Source organism: Macrosteles quadrilineatus, unplaced genomic scaffold (assembly GCF_028750875.1).
Source record: "Macrosteles quadrilineatus isolate MER2022 unplaced genomic scaffold, UCM_ALF_1.0 Scaffold_2__2_contigs__length_208266976, whole genome shotgun sequence".
Taxonomy (NCBI): domain Eukaryota; kingdom Metazoa; phylum Arthropoda; class Insecta; order Hemiptera; family Cicadellidae; genus Macrosteles; species Macrosteles quadrilineatus.
This window is the reverse complement of record NW_026542595.1, coordinates 175,864,725-175,875,506: the sequence shown is the minus strand read 5'-3', so window position 1 is coordinate 175,875,506 and position 10,782 is coordinate 175,864,725.

Genomic DNA, 10,782 nt, shown 5'->3' with positions numbered 1-10,782 from the left:
GTAGTGACATTGACATTGATAAAATTAATTTACATAAAAAACAAGCGCTTAATCAACCAGCAGTTTGCATTGGACAAAAAGGCTGTGAAGAATCCCCAAATCTTCTCTGCGTTCTCTTCCTGTTGCTCGCATGGGCAGAAGTTCAGAACAACTAGTTAATTATTACTGCATAGGTTTTTTACATTTCAAGTTTGTAGATGAATCGACTCAAATATATTAACGCACGACATTTATACGACTCATGACCTCGCTTTTCTACGGAACTATGAAATTAATTACTTACCTATTTGTTTTTCGTTTAATCTTGGTTACATCAAGTTACTTATTAATGAAATAAATGACAATGAATACAATTAGGTGATTTCCCATGACGATACGGTACATTAAAACAAGTTAATTTCAAATTTAAAAGCCAGTTTTTATAGTTATTTCAGTTGTTCTAGAAAGACCTAAAATTGAATATTGTTGTAAACCATTGCGAGTATCTATCAACCAAAAGCCGTACGAAACACACTGAAAAAACTACGTAATCTGTTTACACGCAAAACAGTAAACGCATCTTATCTGTGTTTTTATAGTAAACACAAACGAGAGAAAATGAAAGAGAGTTTATTTGCATCTTCAAGAACATTATATAGATATATGTCACTGATGTCAAAAACGGTGCAACGGAAGTTTTCAGTAATTGAAATTTGTCAAGTAATTAATAAATTACAAAAGTATAATAAATTGAAATTTACGTTTAAGCTACTGAACAAAAACTCTGATGGAAATTGTAAGAATGATGTAGCTCACTACTTAACATTCGACAACATTGCAACCAATGAATTATTTTCATGCGATCTATTCTAGCACCCGAACGGCAGCGCTTCCGTAATTATTACTAAGGACGTTTTTTGATATTTGGCTGTTTATTTGTTGTAATAAAAATGGTAATAGAATATCGATATTGTGTTTGAAACCAAATTCAATACTCGCATGAATGTTCACAAACTGTTCCCCATATTTTGGAGTATAATTACTCTATGATCTCCATACATCTTCGGACCGGCCCTGGCATTGTTTACGTGTTGGCAAGGTCCGACCATTGTAACGGTACTCGGTCACATCAAGGTTAAGTTTTTGATCCATTTAATTTGTAAGATTATTTTCGAGGAACAAAGCTGCATGTCAAGGAATGGTCCTGACTGTTGTCTTATGAAGCCCTTGGGTTGAGGGTCAACCATCTCCTTAGGGTATAGCACTGTACGTTATAGAACATAAATACACCAGCTACAACACTCTAGATTTGTAGTCTTCGAAATTTATTTTGAATTTCGACTCACAATTGGATTTGGGGAGCGAGCTGGTCTAGTGGTTAGAGCGCGGGACTTCGGTTCCTGGGGTCCCGGGTTCAAATCCCGCCAATTCACTGATGGATTTTATCCAAATGATAATGCCGTAACCCCTAAGGTCTAGCCTGAAGTATTGTGAAAAACAATTTCGGGCTCATGCCTAGCGTCCTAGGGGGGAAAAAACTCACAATTAGAAAAAGTAGGCTATTTAATTTGATTCTGCAAGTAAACCTCTTATACTGTGTAAAATCTAAAGAAAATCATGTGTTATATGTTCGGTAAGACTAGAGGGAACTAGAGGAGATTTAGGAAAAAGTATTACTCATACGTTGGTATATAAAAGTAAAGTTCTTTAGGAAATATGCAAATTTTGAGCTAAAGTGGAGATTGACACATCCCTGCCTTTCAATTTAAGTTTCAAGAGGAAAATTGGTGAGAAAATGAATGGTAGTTTTTAAAGAGTTCTGAATACTATGCATTCTAACTGTTTCATAGTCAATTGTTCTACATTTCTACATTGTGTGATGTTCATTTCAATGGATAACAAATGTAACTTTTTCTGGTTTCTAGTCTAAAAAACAGCAGCTACAACGTTACGGTACGTTGTCTAACACTTGTATAGAAAGAACAACAATACTAACTCCTTTTCAGAAGTGAAACTATATGAGCATTAAACATATTCTAGTACTCTTAATTAAATGCTCTAATGTCCATATCCTTTGTTTACGTTTATGCAGCCATGAGAGAAGAAAGAAATCTAGACAAAGAAATTACTCTTGTCTTAAAATGAAATCCTTTGATACGTTGAAAAAGTGATATAATAAATAATTGTTTTGCTTGTCTCAAATACAGGGTGTTTGTGAACTCTCTCGAAAAAATTCACAGGATTATTCCTTGGGTTAATACATGGATATTTTACATTATAAACATGGTTCGCCGGAGCCTCGTTTTCTGTCTGTCTGTCTGTATGTGTTTTTTATAAATAACTTTATAACTCGAGTTTGAATCGATGTACAATCTTTAAATTTGACACACTTGTGTATTTTAACGTGTTACACAAACATGCAAAATTTCATTTCGTTGACTATAGCCGTTTCAAAATGGCGGCCATCTAAAATCTTTGACCTCGAATTACATCAAAACCACTAGAGTTACAAAAAAAAACACAAGAATAACAAAATGTGGGAAATGTTATGCCAAATCAAATGAAACCTAGATCTTAAAGATCGGACAATAAATAGCTGAGTTATAAAGTTTTTAAATAATTAATAATTTCTTTACTGGCTTTTAATTGTTATTGTTTATTCTTTAAAATCATCTGATCCTTTCTAAATTGTCACAACAATGTAAGACAGCTGGTTTGCCCTAACAACAACATTTAGTTTTTTTACTAGATGGTAAATGTATTAAGTGTCCTATTTTTACCTTAACTATTGAGATCGGTTTATGGTTACGTAATATACTCTGTATCAGATGGTTTTAAAGAATAAACAATAACAATTAAAAGCCAGTAAAGAAATTATTAATCATTAAAAAAATCTATAACTCAGCCATTTGTTATCCGATCTTTAAGATCCAGGTGTCATTTGATTTGGCATACAATTTTCTAAATTTTGTTATTCTTGTGTTTTTTTTTGTAACTCTAGTAGTTTTCATGTAATTTGAGGTCAAAGATTTTGTATGGCCGCCATTTTGAAACGGCTATAGTCATCGAAATGAAATTTTGCATGTTTGTGTACCACGTTAAAATACACAAGTGTGTCAAATTTAAAGTTTGTACCTTGATTCAAACTCGAGTTATAAGGTTATTTATAAAAAAACACATACAGACAGACAGACGGAAAACGAGGCTCCGGCGACCCATGTTTATAATGTAAAATATTCATGTATTAACCCAAGGAATAATCCTGTGAATTTTTTCGAGAGAGTTCACAAACACCCTGTATTTTGTTAAATATTTGCTTAATTCTCATAGCTTGGATTGGCGAAAAAGAAAGTAGAGATTAACTTGATCAAAATACGTAACTATATTGTAAGCAATAATCATACAGAAACTAAATAAAAACCCCTTTTGTTACTACTGTTGACTAGGAAAAAATCACTAGTATATAATATAACGAAAATAAGTACCTACAATTTCATGCCCACCTTTAGATATTACCTCATTATACACTACAATCTGACTGGAGGTCAGAAAAGCTCAATTTCCTATCGTTAACATTTCAAACATAATGAGCTCAAAACCTTTAGCTGCAATAACCTTCAATAGTTAAATATAGATTACTTTTCACAATCCAACATATTGTCCTAATATAGCCAATATACAGATAGAAAAAAACACCAAATAAATTAAATAAGCTATTTTAACTCCCTAGGAAACTGTCAAGCCAATGTTTATGCAAAAGCTACAGGCTATTAGAAAAACGTTGTTTTACTAAATTACTGAAAATAGTTACTTTCAGTACAAGATCTTTGGACTCTGCAGGCATATGTAATGGTAGCATAGAGCATAGGTTGCTGACAGTAAAATTGCCTTGCTGCAGATCTTCTTATTTACATTTTTAGTGCAATTTGAAAAATGCATTGGACCAAGGCCCCACTAGAAAAACAGGCCTTTTTCTAGTGGGGCCTTGATTGGACCCACTTTGTACAACAGCTGTTGAACCTATTCTTTATGCTATATTTTAGGTTCAATTACCGTATCTAGAAAAAACAATTATTTGTTTGCAATTTTTTTTTAGGTCCTCTCAATTGGCAGACTGGAGACCAAACACCTAGTTTATTTACTTGGTTAAATCCTCTCATCATCCTTCTGCCTTTGGCCATATTTGAAAATATTTATTTAATATAGGCTATGGTTAAATATCATTTAGCTGTTAATTTTGAAGACTCTCAAAATCTGATTATCAAAATACACTTGATCAAAAATGGTTTACTACCTATTTTGAAAATCTGCCCTTGATTTGCTGAACAATGCACATGCTAAGACTGTACAGAACAGTAAGCTGAATGAGCCTATCTGAAACAATCATTCTATTAAGGAGCATCATGCAGTAACTGACTCCATTTCCTTATTATCTGTAAGTCTGCCAATACTACATTAGTCATTCTAATGATGAGCTGCACAATAAGTCTCTGTTTAACCAATGAATTTTGGATATTGCAAGTAGACTTGTAATCAGAACACCCCAAGAGTGTCAAGCTTAAATTTTAGTAGGTCTCTGAAATGACACTTATAATAGAGACCTGTGTTTTTTTTTACCCCCCTTAACTGGATCAAAGCAATATGTAGCTATTTTAATCACTATAATAATAATTATCTCTGATCAAATATTGTCTCAATTTAAAATTGTAGGTAAAAATAATATTGAAGCTTGACGGTGAATGGTCAATGACAAAATAAAATAATACTCTGATAACTCCACTCAATTTTGTGGACGCTTCTGCAAACACCACCTAGTTTATTACAACCCATTAAAAATGTCAATGTTCTGGATAACTCGACAACCCCCAAACTCAGGGCCGCGTTAAGAGTCAGTGGAGCCCTGGGCAAACCCCAAAAGCAACGCCCCCTTTTGAGGCGCCCCCGAACATCAGCGCCCCTGGGCATATGCCCAGTCTGCCTGTTTATAAAAGCGGGCTAGCAAACTCGACATCTTTTTGGGTCCACAAATTGTCGAGTTAGTGCGGTTTTACATAGCATATCAAGAGATGATCGCAAAAGAATGCATAAACTTTGTCTTATCTCACTCTGTAAATTTTGGGTTTTTATTGATATGTTTATTAAGCTTGTTTAGTATATATTTTTAGGTATCACTTCCTACAGTAAGCTAATGTCCAATGTATGCAGTGCAGTACTAAGTGGAAGGGTATTCTGGCAAGGCCCCACTAGAAAAACAGGCCATGCTGCAACGCAACACTACGTCACAGTGGTGGATAGATTCACTGCCAAATCCCATATGTTTTATTTAGGTAAATAAACTGGCTGTTTGTCAAATTTTATAATGGTAAGAATTTAGTACAACTATCCACCACTGTGACGTAGTGTTGCCTGGGCTGCAGCATGGCCTGTTTTTCTAGTGTTTGTAGTTCATATCAATGCAGTAAATTTGCAATCATGTGTGCCATTGTAAAATGTTGATAGAGCAACCAATTGCTCCAAGAGAAGTATTGCAGTTTGCAGTGAATGTTGCGGTGGCTTTGACTGTATAATATAGTAGTAGTACAAAGCGCCAGGCTATAGAGTCCAACCTCTTTTATCAGGGCAATTAAAGAACCCTTTACAGGCAACATTGATTTGAAGATGAGAGACACGTTATTTTTTCCCAGTGGCTTAGTGACGCAAGAGCTGGAATACAGTGGCCACTGACTGAAGGAATAAAAAGAGGATTTTTTAGAGGGAAACGAGGTCAAGTTGGTTCATAGAAAAAACGAGCGTAGGGTACTGTGACCTTTACAACTAACAACAGGCAAAAAATGCATATTCTCTAACCAGAGCATAAATGCATCCAGAGGAAAACTTTGTGAAGTTACCTCTCATGAGTCAAAACACTCAAAACCTCAATTAAACGACAGAAGGAACAGTTTCAAACTACTATCATCCACAGCAAAATTTTCCCTGAATTCAACTAGCAACAATAATACATGGTGACTCCATGTTTCCATTACATATCCATGATAATTTTTTGCTCAGTGAGTTGTTCAATAATTTTCTATGTGTAAAGTACTTGGTTTGTCGTAGTGTACAGCTGATAAGAACACTAACAACACGTTGTCAGTTTTGTTCAATTTAAATTTGACGATAAGACCCTCGTGTACGTTGGTCACACGTGTGAGGTTAGTATCCCTTCTGATAGCTTTACCCTATCACCAGCTGCCCTTGCAACGCTGTAGATTGCTCTGATTGTAACATGTCTAGGTCAGTTTTCCTGTTTTCTACTGACAACTTCCTCAAAGCATAGCTATTGTGGTATTTTCAAACTGTTACTTTTAAGGAAGCCTTCCTAATGTTCTTCCATAACAAAAACATTAGGATGTCAAACAAACTATAACTTGTGCCGCAAAGTCACCAAACATCGGCATCCACCAGATGCGATCACCAGTGACAGCCCCAGAGTAGTTGTTGTGCTGCCAGGTGATTTCAAAACAAGCCAAAACTGTTGAAGTTCCTCCAATCTAAGCCTTGTTACCAGCTGAGGATATAAAAATAAAAACAAAATTAATACTACTGTAGAATATTTTACTCCATTGCCTATTATTACAATAGTTTGAATTAAAAAACGTTTTGAATTTAAATCAACGTTAACAAGGATTAACAACAAAATCAGACTAAAACAAAAATTGTAGAGCTACATCTCAAATTTTAGACCTTAGCTCATGCTTTGTTTGAATAATTTCATTACTGTTTGTTTTCCTCCAACATTTTTAAGTTAGGTGTGTCGATGGATAAAGACTAACTAGTGTCTTTTATTAATTGTTCTCATACTGTTCAAAAAGCTAAACAATTGTGATAAAAAATTACATTTTTCAAAATATCAAACACAGTTGTGTCTCTTCTTTGATATTATGAGCCAATTAAAAAAGTAGTGGATAAGGATGGTTGTCCTTGCATTAAAGGAAGAGTGCTGCAAACTGTCCAAGTAATTGACAGTATTTGATAGCAAAGAGTTATGACTCAATCACACGTTTAGGTTTAGCTTTATGTTTAGACCATCTTATAAAAATTGAAATTATAGTTTAGGACTAGTTTCCTATTTCCAAATCCAATTGTCTGTCTTATACATGCCATAGACAGTTTATAAAACCTTTTACAATAAAATAATTCATACTGAACACAAAAACAATTAAATAAATAAATAAAAATGTCTTTATTAAGCGTTTCTCTAAATATCTTAGTCTACTATTTGGCCGTTTTTGGTTGATTATTGATTGTTTTGGTGTGGTAGGTTTATGTGTGAATCTGTAAATACAAGTGTGGTTCTCAACTGTGCACATTTTCTTCAACTTACACTGTTTGGACTTGTTTAAAGCCAATTGACACACTTTTGGTGTACATATCATGTGTTAAATGTTAATAGTATAATTAACGACTAGTGTACATGTTGCTCGAAATCAAGCAATTGCAAAGAAGTACAGGAGTTATTTACAAACCAATTACTTGGTTGAAAACTTATAACAGTCATAATTTCCAATGATTTTAAAAGAGCAAACGAGCCAACTAAAAGATTATCAACCAATGGAAATACTTACAATTTACATAACAGTCCTTTTCTATTTTAAAGGGTGAATTTTTAACAATCAAACTGCCGATGGACGGGAAAAGGTAAGCTTACAATTTAAGGTCAACGTAAAAAGGCTGTCAGCATTTATCATAGTCTTAGTCATATGCCAAATCCTTAAAATAAAAATGTAATAACTATCTTATATCATTAAACACAAACCAACATCCAAAACTATACACATTTTTAATACAACTTCGATAATTTACACATTGACTGTTAATTTTATTTATTTTTGACTTAATTTTTGCTTCGCAACGGAAAAAATTTGTTTCATAATTATTGAAATAGATTTATAATAATCTATCATAAAGTTTAAGGATTAAATAAACCTACCATGTGGACATTATAATACATATGCTACTACAACAACTTATAACTTATAACAACTTATACTTATAATACAACAACTATGTAGTTGTTTTATTTTTTTTATCAGCTGTCTAAAATCGTGAAATAGGCATTTGACAGTTCTGGTTGTTTACATTTAAATGTCAAAGCAAATGTAAACATTGTGGATTTTCTCATGCTTCCATGGAGACCAATTATTAATATTTAATTTCTGACAACAGCTGGAGTTTCAAAACAATTTTTGTTTCCCATGTTAATCTTATGGAGAAATACGAAACTTTAAAGGGCCCCAGGGCCTCACTCTCTAATTATTTCCCTAAAAAGAAAGTTTCCTGCACAACTTCACGTTACGCTCTTTCCAATGACACCAAAAACATGTCAATCGGTTCAGTAGTTTCGGAGGAGTAATTGTCACAAAATTCCTGCTTGCGTATTAAATAAGTACTAGTGAACCTGTGCGGCTCAATGCCCCGCAAAATTACATATGAATTTAGAAAACAAATTCATCGTGTTACTTATATATTGGCTCAACGTAAAAAATTAAAAACAGTAATAATAAATCCTTAGAAGAGAAGCAGTCCAACCATTTTCTAGCTGTATGTGTATTTTATTTAGTAAATTAATAAGTGTTCAAGTATGTTATAGGGTAGTTACCTATTTTTAAAGATTTTTAAAAATACACGTAACAAAACTTTTTATCATTTCAAACCAATAGGCCTATGTAGAACCTGCTATGTGGCATATTTTGAGGGTCATAAAGATGTTGCTTGAAGAAAACACAATTGGTCTGGGTAAGAACAGTGCTGATCTTTAATTAAAGTGCTTAAGTTACTTGGCTTGGTGCTTTCATAACTGCAAACTCAAAATACACCCACAAGTATAAAAGAATCAAGTTATTGGTTGTATAACCTATTTTTGTGTAACAACATTATTCACTTGAAGTAGATGATTTGTTTGATTTGTCGATCAGCTGTTTTGTTTCAAATGAATAAATAATGTCAAAGATTTGTGATTTTAAATACATAGATTATTATAGCAAAGTTTTCTAAATCATGGTTACTTAATCTCAACTAATTTTTACTATTCCCAGAATTAAAATAAAGTAGTAAGATCCATTATGAATAAGCATTAAGGTATACAATACTTAAATTGAAATGTAGTATACATCAACAGTCATAATACACAGAAATTATTATGTAGTATACTTTGACTATGTTCAAGTAACAAACATATGTTTCTGTAAATAAAAATTATCTCCTATGTTATCCTTATGGGGAAATACGAAATTATAAAGGACTTCAGGGCCTCACTCTCTCATTATTTCCCTAAAAAGAAAGTTTCCTGCACAACTTCACGCTACGCTCTTTCCAATGACACCAAAAACATGACAATCGGTTCAGTAGTTTCGGAGGAGTAATTGTCACAAAAAATCTGCTTGCGTATTAAATAAGTACTAGTGATCGTCCTGTGGTCGAAACTCGACCAAAAATAATTAATGTACAGACTTCTCTATTTTCTCCCCACACTGTAAATAAAACATGTGATTGGAATTTCTTCCATTTGTTTTGATTTTCTGTTTACATTTTGTTGTTATTTCGTCACCATCATGGCAACCCATATGGTCCATGTTAATTTTTTGAAGTTTTCAAATTAATTTTTTGTGCTTATTTGTTAGCCTATTTTAACTTTTAAAGGCATTCTGCACATCTACAGGAAAATATCTTTCCAACAGTATGCGTAGATTTTCCCTGCGATGCGCACGAGCTGAGAAAAAAGGTTTTAAAGAAACATGCTTGCCTATTAATATATAGATAGATAGACTAGTGTCCCTGTTGCTCGAATTCGAGCAATTGTCAAGTATTAGAGGCGTTATTTTAAAAGGATTAACGGTCATAATTTCTGATGACCAAGATTCGACCAAAAGATTATGGAAATACTTAAGATGTACATAACAGTATTATATCAATTTATCCAGGCTCTCTCGCTTTTTTCTATTGTAATATTTACACTAACCCAAATTCAAATAGTAAATATTCCATTTCAACCAAGTCAGTAAATGTTTGTAGCAAACTGTATTAGCAAACTTATTGAATGTTTAGAATTAATGAAATGAAATGAAATGAGTAAGTGCTTTATTAAACGATAAGGTAATATGTACATCCAAAAACATAACACTTTTAAACAATGGTTGATAACAACCGTTTGTTTGGTTGACACAATCTTTGCCTTCTAAAATGAATATGTTTAGAATTAACATATGTTCTTCTTCTCACTATTAACTTCTGTCAACAGCTGGAGTTTCATAACAATTCGATTCCCATGTTAATCTTATGGAGAAATACGAAACTTTAAAGGGCCACAGGGCCTCACTCTCTAATTATTTCCCTAAAAAGAAAGTTTCCTGCACAACTTCACGTTAAGGCTAGTACTCACTAGGACACCCGGTCGCTTATCAACCGGCGACCTGGTTGACGAGCGACTAAGTTGATGATTGAACGTTTTATTGCTGGGGGGTACACACTAAGATACCTAGCACTTTCAACCGAGCAGGAAATCAAAATTTGGCGGGGATGGACTGTGTTTGGTTCTGGAATCTGGTTCGAGCTCTAGTTGCACTGACCTGTGTGTTGTGACAACATGCCCACCTACGAAGAAGAGATTGCTGCCGCAGTTATAATTCTAATTAATTGCAGTAACCATAGAAGAAGGAAGACATTGTTCAAAAGATTTTGGGCTAAAGAGTGGCTTCAACGCAGACACAGTTACAGCCACATGGCACTTCTACGAACTTTGCGAGATGATAATCCTCAGGATTACAA